The following is a 12,312-nucleotide window of genomic DNA, read 5'->3' as shown; positions in this document are numbered from 1 at the left end:
GGTCGTAATTTTAACTTGTTTGTCGATGCCATATTTGGCAATATTATATCATGTTTTATGTGGAAAAACATGGATCGATAAGCCTTGCTGAATTTTCGCTTTTCCTTTCATTATGTATGTGTGTGTTTATTTTTAATCCGATTATATCAGAACTTTTAATGTTAACTTTTGCTCCGTCGGCACATTAGCGTTAAAAGCTTTCGATATTTCAAGTTAATATATTATGTGATTTTTGTTTGAATGATACGTCATCAATCTGACTGATTTTATTAGATTTGTAAATGACTGATAATGTCTAGAAAAATGTTTTAAAAATGAAATTAAATCGAATCTAGCGATTTCTCATAATAAACAAAAGAATAAATTTTCAAATAAAAAAAAGTAACAAATGTTTCATACCAAAAAAAATCTATTTACAATTTTCAAAATATAAACTACAATTTATTAGTCAATTTAAGTTTTTTTTATTCAAATTTTAATGGTTTTAAAACAGTTAGCAGTATAATTAACAATGTACTATTTTTTAAACCAAATAAATATGTACTGCTTTCATGCTAATATGACGCAATTACCTAAACTTATCAAAATCTATCCATGAATATAAAATTGAAAGCATAAACTTGTATGTTTATCCGATATTACAATTTGAAAAAAATACTATACAAAGTATACCCATAAACGTATTGTATAAAAGTATATTCATAATATGATATTATACATTATGTATTCAAAAATCACAATTTTAACTTGTATTTGAACGAAATTTGAATTCCATTCCATTCAACGCGTTGCTTAAAAACATATTAGCTGAGATAATCTGTGTATTAAAATCAACTTAAATTAAATGCCAAGTTATATGCACTTCCAATATGAATATAAGTGTTAATAAATACTTCTTGATTTTGATTTTTATTATTACTAAATTATGTTCACAATACATCTTATATATATTTTAACAGCTACTGATCTACTGATCATTTTCTATTTTACAATTTTGATTTAATTTTGTTAGTAATCATAGTATTATATTATTCTAATGTTAATGTACAGCATAATAGGAAAAAGAGCTCAAAAATCTATTTACAATTCTTATAAATGCTCATAATACATCTAATACATAATTATTAATTAGCGACTCTCTAAAGTCGATGACCTTAATCAGATTGTGTTTAGGTAACCTGTGTTTATACCTGAAGGGTATATACAGGAAATATAATAACATAAGATTGCACACTACACTCAAAAGCGATGGAAAAATACTCCCAATTCAATAATTTCAAAACTTTTCGTATCCATGACAATATTTAAGACCATTGTACTTGCAAGTAGCAAAATTTACTTTGAATAAGAACTTTCTCAATTCAATTAGAAGTACCAAGTTGTACGCAGAATATATAGGTATATAGTATATGCTCAATTGGACCCAGTATACTAAAGAAAATACATCTATTATTTATATCTTTAAGAGGGCTGTACACCCGAAACCTTAATTTTGTTACCGTTCCTTTCTTCGATATATATATTGAGTGTATGTATATATTGAGTGAATGCGACAATATATATCAATATATATATTAAGTGAATGCGACAGTTGCGCTTCGACCAGATAAAACGTATTTCAAATTGACAAAATCGAGGTTTCGTATTCTCCTATTTTCTCCTCCAAAACTGGACCAATTTTTAAAAAAAATTCATCATCAGTATGAGAAAGATACTTTCTGTGCATCTATCGGCGTATTTTTTTTAAAATCGACCGTTAAATAAGCACGCTGGACTCTTTTCGTGGGTGTAAAAAAGAGGCGATTTTATAAATGTTTGGCGGCTCCTAGCTCATATAAAAAATAATTAATCAAAAAAAATAAAACGATAGATGCACCCCAATGGTGGATATCCATAGCATATTAAAAAATAATTTCTCTAGTGCCATAATTGAGGAAGGGAGAAGGATAGTACGTTTGTTTGGACAAGGCGCTGCTGTCCAGCCCTCTTAATTTAATGTTGTTAGTAATCATAGTATTATATTATTCAAATTTTAATGTACAGCATAATAGGAAAAAGAGCTCAAAAACCTACTTACGATTCTTATGACAGCTTCCGAACCATACAATCTGCACTAAAAATGTACAGGAAACGCACTCTTATACTACATATAACCTATTTATAAATACATGCCGTCACTTTACAGGTGTTTTCGATATAAACATTTAAACTTTTGGATATTCGATCATTGAAAAGTATGCTTTGAGCAAATAAATAGTCACGATCGTGCAGTTTGCGGTACACGTGTCGGTTAAATCTATAAAATCTGACGGGTGAACCGGGTCACAGTTTCGGTTAATCGAAAAAATATCGATTCACACACTGAAAGTGCTGAAATTTTCGTGAAAGAGCGACATAAACGCGTTAATTGCAATATCGTCTGATTTAGTATTCGTAAACATGAAAAAATGCGCCCACGGGTGTGTTGACAAAATACGTGGGCGGGAAACGAAATATATAATAACAATAAAGCACGTATTTCGACCACGGCAAGTATGTAAATGGGGATGTAAAATGTATGCATATTAGTTTGGGTGTGGGGTGGAAAATGTGTCTCTTATGTGAGTGCGTATTTTTGGTCATGAAAATTAATTTTTAAAAAACGATTTTGTCAAATTAACATTTTCAAATATGTACGTATGTATTTGTAAGGCCAAATCTGAATACAGTATAAATAATTTGTATATATAAAATTGAATGTCTGTGTGTGTATCGAATAAGCTGATAAACCACTGAACCGATTACGATGGAACTTTCAGAATTTGTTGTATACATATCCGGGAAGATTAATGTGAATTAATTAGGCTTTTCCTCCCGTTTTAATGTGCGCGCGCAGAATACGGGAGGAAAAGCCTGTTCTTCTTGTTTCTCTTATATCCTGCTCGCGCAAATTAAGTGAGTATGTACTATTTACCATGCACCCTTTTTTTTATCTATCGACTTAAGATCTTTTGATTTTCGATATTTGCCTTCCCATGTTTGCGTTTTCGGGCGTTTCACATCCGTGAGGTAGACCCATTAAAATCATATTATATACAGTCGCGGTTTCGGAAACCGGAACACCATAGAAAAATGTGATTTTGCGTGAAATTTCAGTGATCTTACATAAAATAAACACCCAGTCATTAAAATGGTAGATTATATCATAGTGCTTTATTTTAACGACAATCGTTAAGAAAAGGAACAACAAAAAAAAGGAAGGGAGGATTTTAGTCCGAGCCGGTTTTTATGACCAAACGCATGACTATCTCCACAGTTGAATGAAATTTTGAATGAAAAAACATAGTTGAGTGTAAACTTTTAATTTTATTAGATACATGGTATTATGTACAAATTATAAAAAAATAATTAATATTTTGTTGCGGTTTTTTTGCATTTATGACGGCTTTTATACGGCTAGGCATAGAATCTATTAAGTTTCTTAAAATATCGATGGGGAAGTCTTCATACCATACTTTTTTTTAATGATTGATGGCTAGACACATTTGTTTTACTAATCCTATATTTAATAGCCATCCATAAATTTTCAATTGGGTTTAAATCGGGACTATTTCCAGGCCATGTTAATGTCTTTACACCCAATTCCTGCAAATTAAACCGAACCTAAAAAATAGTAACAAAAATATTTCAGTTTTTTGATCGAAATATTATTAATTACATTCAATACCATTAAATAAAATTAATACTCACTAATTTAGCTCGATGACAAGGGGCAGAGTCATCTTGGAATATGACATCATCAGAATTTGAAAGATGGTTTTCCATTGATGGGATAAAACTTTCTTCTAGAATTTTTATATATGCTATTCAGTTAATGGAACCTTGCAGAAACTGTATTTGACCAATTCCTTAAAAAGAAAAACATCCCCAAACCATGTGGCTTGGGGGATGCTTCACTGTCTTCAGGGTACACTTTTGGTCGAATCTTTCTCCAACTTTTCTTCGAACATACGGAAACCCATCGGAGCTGAAGAGGTTGAATTTCGACTCATCAGAAAATATCACTTGTCGCCAATCCGATGTCGTCCAATTTTCGTGATATATCGACCACTCTAATCAGTTTTTCATAATTTTCTTCGTAAGTAATGGTTTTTTCGCAGGTTTACGAGCGTACAGTCTAGCTTCTCTGAGTTGTCTTCTTAAGTTTACATCTCTAATTTCAATTTAAAATTGATTCGAGATCTCTTTTCTTATCTCTACAGCAGTTTTGAACCGTGTCCGTAAAGATAATTGAGTTATCAGGCGATCTTGTCTCTCGGATGTGCATCCTTTCGGTCCTGTCCCCTTCTTACGAGCAAAAGTTCCAGAATCCTTTTTATTTTTCATTATTCTTGACACGGTAGTTACAGAACGTCCCATTTGTTGAGAAATTGATCGCAATAAATATCCAGAGTCTGCCAAAGCCGCGATTTTTATATTCTCCTCCAATGATAGTTGAGTATATTTTTGCATGGTATTTTTATTTTCAACGATTTCAATCCGTAAACCTCGACAACTCACACTAAACAGAACTCAAATCGTAGAAAACAATCATATTTAAAAGACCCGATCGTTAAAAACCACACACCTAAAGGGACAATATTTTTATTGCCCAAAAATCGTAAAATCACAAGTGTTCCGGTTTCCGAAACCGCGACGGTATTTAATACGGATGTTTTATTTTGAACTCGAAGCACTCCCATTGTATTTGATTAATTTTAAATTGTGAGACAATTTTTTATAAACATTCAAATCACTATCGAAGAAAGCCTAATTTCTTTAACAAAATTTTCTTGTTCTATTAAATTTCTGTTGACAATTTGGATATACGCCAGTAAGAAAGTATGCCGGAAAAGTTATCTCTATCTACATATATCTTCATATATGTACATACATATGTATCATATACATATGTATGTTGAACGGAATATTAAATTTATCACTTATTTTTAAGCTGTACAGTATTTTGTTACTTTATCTATTAATATATTCGAATATATACATAATATAGTATCCTAGCTGTATTACCCGGCTTCGCTCGGTATTTGTAATATAAACCGCTTAAACATGACTAATCTAATAGTAAACATATTATTAAATTTATTTGAATAGTTTTATTTTATATAAATTTATTTGATTACTCATTTGTTTTTTTTATTAAATTGGCTGCCACGAACAAACAAACATATATAGTAAGTCTCTTATAAAAAATTATATGTACGCCCCCAGCGTCTGCGCCCCCTAGGGCTACGCCACTTGCACCCCTTTAGAATTTGCCGTCTAGGTCTACGCCCCCTGCGCCCCCCCTGAACCTTCGCCATCTAAGGCTATGCCCCTTGTACCCCCCTGAACCTTCGCCGTCTAGGGCTACGCCCCCTGCGCCCCCCTGAGTCTTCGCCATCTAGGGCTACGCCACCTGCGTCACACTGATAATTTGCCGTCTAGGGCTACGCCCCCTACGCCCCCCTGAATCTTCGCCATCTAGGGCTACGCCACCTGCGTCACACTGATAATTTGCCGTCTAGGGCTACGCCCCCTACGCCCCCCTGAACCTTTGCCCTCTAGGGCTACGCCCCCTTTGCTCCCCTGCGCATTCCCCCTTTAAGGCTACGCCCCCCTGAACCAAAGCGAATCAGTGCCTATGAATCAAAAAAAAAAATAATCGAATCATTTGTTCGATGACGTCACGGATCTACTAACGAACGAACGAAGGATATATACATACATATATACAAAGTATCTTTCCAAATTATATATATTAGATATTAGATATAATAATAGTTGAATTCAATGCGTATTATGTAGACCATTGAAAGCGTCAAAATTAATTAAGTTTATATCGGCCATACACGTTCACACAATGAAAATTCAATTTCCCAATAGATTGTTTTGTATATAATAACATTGTATGAAACTTTACGTGTGTGTGTCGATCTATGGCTATGAATTTAGAACGACCTTTTGTTGGAAAACGTGGGGGAAAGAAATGAAATGAAAAAAAGGGCAACCTTTCGTGTCGGTTTACATTTTTAAATGCACGCTAGTTCAAAACACAACGGAATACATATGTACGTTCGATTCAATGCTTAGGGGGCTTTCAGCAGTTAACCTTTTGGGTACCATTAATGAAAATGTAAAAATTCGTTTTGGTTAGCGTATGTGCTAAATCGACCGAAAAAAAAATAAGGCGATTTGTAAATCAAATTTGATCCGGAAAAATGTTGTTTGCACTAAAGATAACGGTAAACGGACGCCATTCATCATCTCGTATTTGGACATTTAACTTTATCCGACGGTTTTTCGTTGGGAAAAATTGAATCTAATTTTGCCTTACTATCTTTTCTACTTGCCCATTTCAATGCCATGGAAAGGCTTACATAAAAAAAATCAGGACTGAAGTGAAATCTTGTGTTATATAATATTTGCGAGGCTTTCTTGCAAACATTAAATCATATAATTTGTTACAGAGGTTCATTTTTTTTTTTATTATTTAAAAAGTTATATTTGCCATGTTACTATTAGGAGTTTTGCCCCAAGACGATACCTACGGCCAAATTTATACATATGTACTTAATATGAATTAATAAGATTATTATTATAAACTATTGATATAACGAGTAATTTTGGAAAAATAATTGATTAAAATAAAATTATTTTTGCATTAAAATAAAATTATATGTATGTATAATAATAATAACAAACAATAACAATTGTCGTTGTAATCGTAATCGTCACTGAAGTCGGAACCGGTGTCGGAACCAGGAATCGGAACCAGAGTCGGAATAAAAGTCGGAACCGGAGTCGGAATAAAAGTCGGAACCGGGAATCAGAACTGAAATAGGAATTGAGAATCGGAAATTAAATGAAAATCGAGAATTGAAACAGGAATCGGAATTGAAATAGGAATCGAGAATCGGAACTGAAATAGGAATTGGGAATCGGAATCGCAATCGGAATCGGAATAGAAATGAAATTGGAATATTGAAATCGCAGTCAAAATCGATATGATAATTCTAAAAATAATTATTTTTGTATATATACTTTTGTAAATCTGCATACTGAAATTATATGCAAATAATGGTGATAAATAAAGGTAGGTTGCAAATTGGTTACGAACCGTTTCAACAATGAAATCAGATAAATTGACAAACTCGATCGACCTGGAGTCACATATATCCAAGGTCTGGTCAGCAACACTGGGCCAGGGATTGAACCCTTGACCCCTCAGTTGACAACTTTATGTGTTAAGTATTGCACTATGTTGCTGTTTCATTATTGCCTTGTAAATTTTCTTTGCGATCATTGATAGCTGTTTCATACATTTACGCAAACCCTTGACACAAAACAGTTAACAACACCGTAATTGTTAGAATGAAAAAAAATCTACTCAAAGCGGTATTATATTATACTATACGAGACATAATTTTCGGTTTGTATTAATATTACAAGTATATGTAGTTTTACTTCAAAATATAATCTAATATTTTAATAAACTTGCTTCATTTTTCCTCTTTTCCCTTGGATACGGTGCGTGTGTGTTACGTGGCATCTGAAAGACTGGTTTGCCGTCGGTAATTGGCCGTTAAAAGTTCTAAAAGAAGCTTTGAAAATTGGTAAAGTTTTTCCGAACCGGTCAAAAGTAACGAGGGTGTGAAAAAGTGATCCCGATCCACTTTTTGTTATGCTCGCCAACTTTATTTTCGGAAGTTGCAGAAATGCAGATGGTTAATGCTAATAAACAATTATTGTGTAATGGTTTCCACACTGATTCGTTTAATATAATATATTCTCAAGAGGAAAAATAAACAACAACTAATTTATTTCAAATAGTGTCACTCACAGCTGCGTTTATGTACATACATATGCATACAAATAAATTGTCTGACTAGTCAGCAGCACTAAAGATAATATTCGGAATATATTTTTAAATCAAAGTCAGCCTACAAGATCGAATCCGGCAACCTCTTGGTGGATAGCATTAATCAACCCTTTGAATGCTATACAACGATTTAACGTTGCTTGCGAAAACGGCGAGAATTGCTAACACTATCGTCATAGTGATCGTATTAGAATACTTACTTGTAAGTCTGAGCATCATTGGACAGTTTTCTAATAATATATGCAGATATAGAATAATAACAAAAACAATAGAAAACCGTTTTCTATTATAGAGGTCAGGAGCCGTCGTGCAATTAAATCTAATATATGATTTTGAAAGAGACTTTGTATATAATAATGTATGTATGTACATATATATGTATGTAAGTATCTTTAGTTGGGAACTTCGTAAACAAAACAAAGTTTCTATGTCGACAATTCAATTGGTTGAATATTATATATTTTTTAATTCAAATAACTTTAATAAAAAAAAAATGAATATTTACTATTAGATTCATCATGTTTAAGCTGTTTATATTACAAATACTGAGCGAAGTCGGGTAAAACAAGTAGTGCTCAATAATAAATAAAATGCATATCAAATGTTTACAATATGCGTTTAAAATAGGTTAGGTTAATTAAGGGTTGGCTCTTTTTATTTAATATTGGGTTGTTAGGGTTAAATCCATAGAGTAAATTCATCGTTTGAAACATGTTCACTGCTTGAATTGGTGAAAATATATTTTCACTTGAAATATGCTTTCACTGTAACATATACACATATGTATATACATATGTATAATTACATAATTAATTTGTGTGGATTTGATTCAATAAACAGACATATTTTGGCTTTAGCACTTGTCATTTCAACTCAAACAATGAGCATGTAAAATTTTGTATAAACCATTTGAAAATAATCGCAGAACATATTTGAAACCAATTAAAACATTATAAATGCATTTCAAGACAAATTTTCAATAATGCATCCTAAACAATGAAGAATTATTGTATGTATGTGGTTCAAATGACATATGTACTTATACAACAGATTTGAATTTCCCTTTTAACAATGGCAATTGATACTAACTAGCATCGTTCTTGAAGTACTTGAAACGAGACGAATTGAATAATGGTGTTTGTCGTTGACAGATATTTTCTTCAAAATTACACATACATACAATCTCATCGTATAGCAAGTGACACTCGACGATGTCAAATGTGACAACATTCTCTAACACTTTTCGAAAATGTTTTTGTTGAAGCGTTTTGTCAGGAATTTTTGACATATGTATGTAGTCTATTCGCACTAATGCATATAAGCGTTAGCCGCATATTAAAATTTTGTATATAAAACCGAAACGGCGTCTGTAATTCGTTTTTGATTGGCTGTCGTCAAAGTCTTTTCTGATTGGCTGGATTTGTCAAAGGTGTTTGTGATTGGTCAGTCGTTAGTTAATTTTTTTTCCGATTCAAATAAATTTAATAAAAAAACAAATGAAGATATTTTTCATGGTTTTCATTTAATTTCCTTTTGCCGAGTGAAGCCGGGTAACACTATAATTTGATTACTTACATATAATAGCTATACAGTCAATAGTATATAGCTCAGTGGTTGCGTTAATGCTAACCACCTGGCCCTGGTTCAAGCCCTGGGTTGACCTCGATTGAAAATAATTAATTTCAAGTATAATCTGTAGTGCTACTAGTCAAACTTTAATATGACTTTTTGTCGATCGTTTCCTATTAAAGTTGACCATCAAAACTGTTTTTTTTCGGTTTTTCGGTCAACCATCAAAAACTGGTTATGGAAATAGTGTAACGAAACTTTTAGCGCACCCCCTCCCCCCCCCTCTTATCGCTATCGTACGTATAAACTGTTTGTGTGCTTTTTTATATTCTAAAATAATATTTACTCAGTTTGAATAATAATTGGCGTTAATCAAACTGCCTAGCTCGTACCGAAAACCGATTTTGACTGCGGGTCGCGTGATTAATTAGTCCGGGTGGCCGATAAAAGTGGAACTTTCTCCGGTTTCTGAGAGTTAACGACCCTCGCACCGCCCTGGAAAAGTGACCGCCCTCCCCCCCTACCCTTTCCGTCTTCCGAGATTGATGCCATTAATACGCAATTAGCAAGGGTGGCAGATTAATTATCGAAAACGACGTCTACTTCGGAGCAAAGTTGCACAGCAGTTTGATGCTATTTTTAACGAGGGTCAGCTATTACATACATAAATATGTATATCGCATCCTTAGAGTGCAATCATGGCAACTCCACAAGAACTAATCGAGGAAACTGAATATAAAAATTCTTTGATTTTTATAACACAACCAATTTGTCGACCTACTCAGTTCAAAATTTACTGTATCTATTATTGTATTTATGTATGTTAGTCATCGGGAAATATGTGTTTTTTACATTTTTCAAATATTTTCACTATATCATTTACATAGTATTGTTGCGTAGGGGTGGGTGGAGGATCCAAGTAAAAGGCCAAAGTCGTTTCACAGCATTTATTGGTGATTCAAGAGATACACGCACTGACAGTGCTCCGTCCAAAATGTCTTGATATGGTCTAAGTACCTCCTTATAAAGGACATGTCGCTCAGGGCATCTTCAATGTTCGGTTACTTCCCCATTGTTTAGTCACGTACTCGGATATGCAATCCCACGCTTTCGCGTTGTCAGTTCTAAGAACTCCACGGCAATGCGACCGAGTGCCGTTACCGCCAATAAGTGCATTCGGGGGTCTCTCATTCTTAGCCGACTTGCACTTAGCCTGGAGATAATCCTCGAAACCAATTATAACAGCGGCTCCTTTTAGCATACGCTGCAGTATGAATAATAATGGTCCCAATTCCGATCCTTGAGGTACACCATTTTTTACCGTAAGGTCCTCCGAATATGTGTCACTCAATTTCACTCATTGTTGTCTTTCCTGTAAATAGCACTTAAAACTTTTAAAAAAATTACCTTGTAATCCTATACCACTTAATTTTTATCAAAATGTCTCTGGTGGTTCTTGTATTGATTCTCACTCTTTTACTGTGTATGTTGTGAGATAGCTAATCCTTTGTCCAATATGGAATATGATTTGTAAATATGCTTACGGGTTTCCCCTGAGCGACACCTATGTATATAAATTTATAGATTATAAATTTGAAATAATATTCAAATAGTGGTGACAAATAGTAGTTAGAGTGGTTTTTGTCAATTTGATGAGGAACCGATTCAATAATGAAATCAGGTAAATGGGCAAAAATTGAATAGGAAGCCATCGACAAAAAGTCACAAATATCTTAATCTAACCAGCAGCATTACAGAAATACCCCGAACAAATTATTTTAAATCGAGGTCAAACCAGGGTTTGAACGCGGGAACCTCTCGATGTTGGCATTAACGCAACCACCGAGCTATACTTTTGCCCGTTGACGTTTTAACGAGTGTTTTTTGAAAGGAACTGATGCATAATTTAAAATTAAAGTAACAAATGATGACTTTTGCATATTTTTTGGCTGAAAAAATATAACACTATTTGAAACTATTGGTGAAGTAAAAATATACAAAGTGATAATAAGAGCTTTTAATGCAAATTTTATAAGCTATAGTGAGAAAATGATAAAGCTATAGCCGTTTAAACAATTGAAATCTGACAAAACGAGTGGGGGGCGGAAATTCAAACAAACAAGGCAAAGCGATTGGAAAAATTTGTTATAAAAACTGCATTATGAAAACCCAAATTATGAAATTATTACCGTTACTTTCTAAGATAGTGACATACTTTTAGACATACATATGTATAATCGTAACAAATTTAACTATTTTTTTTATATACAGTCGTTTGTAAAGTGATCTTTAAAGTACTACGGACCAACTGGTACCAAATGAGAAAATTCTACTCGTAAAAATCGACCATTCTATTTAGAGTTTCGTTAAATATACAATCATATTTTTGCACAAAAAGATTTATGGAGTTTCGTACCAGATGTGTTACGAAATTGATTACATTTCAAATTTGCTTCAGCACAATAAGTATGATGCATCAGAAATTTTTAGCGGAAAAGCGAATCATATGACTTGTTCCAAACTTTCATTTAAATCACAAACGATCAAAGTGAAACTTTCGAGATCTTCTATCACTTGTCGTTCCTAAATTATCACTCTATGACGAACGGTTTTGAGTTTTTGAAGTTTATTTTAAATGGACGTTTATTGTAGATATAACGAATTGGATTCGATCAATTTTTGGCAATGGAAATATTTGACAAATCGTATAAAATAAATTCGTATAATACTGACAGGAGACAACTTGGCAGCATCATTAATTAGATAACGTTGTAATTGTTTTAATTCTGAAAAAAATATTTTTCAATTCTAAGTGAATTTTTTCCTGGCAATCAAATTCGAGGAAT

The 12,312-nt window shown here is 33.0% G+C and overlaps 1 protein-coding gene across 10 annotated transcripts in view; it reads left to right on the top strand.

The window, feature by feature from the left end:
• Window positions 1-12,312, top strand: part of GluClalpha (glycine receptor alpha 1) — a 75,269-nt gene that overhangs the window by 24,361 nt on the left and 38,596 nt on the right. The window lies entirely within an intron of this gene.

The sequence above is a fragment of the Arctopsyche grandis genome, chromosome 13, assembly GCF_051622035.1.
Source record: "Arctopsyche grandis isolate Sample6627 chromosome 13, ASM5162203v2, whole genome shotgun sequence".
In the NCBI taxonomy this organism is placed as follows: domain Eukaryota; kingdom Metazoa; phylum Arthropoda; class Insecta; order Trichoptera; family Hydropsychidae; genus Arctopsyche; species Arctopsyche grandis.
This window is presented reverse-complemented; position numbering and strand designations above follow the sequence as displayed.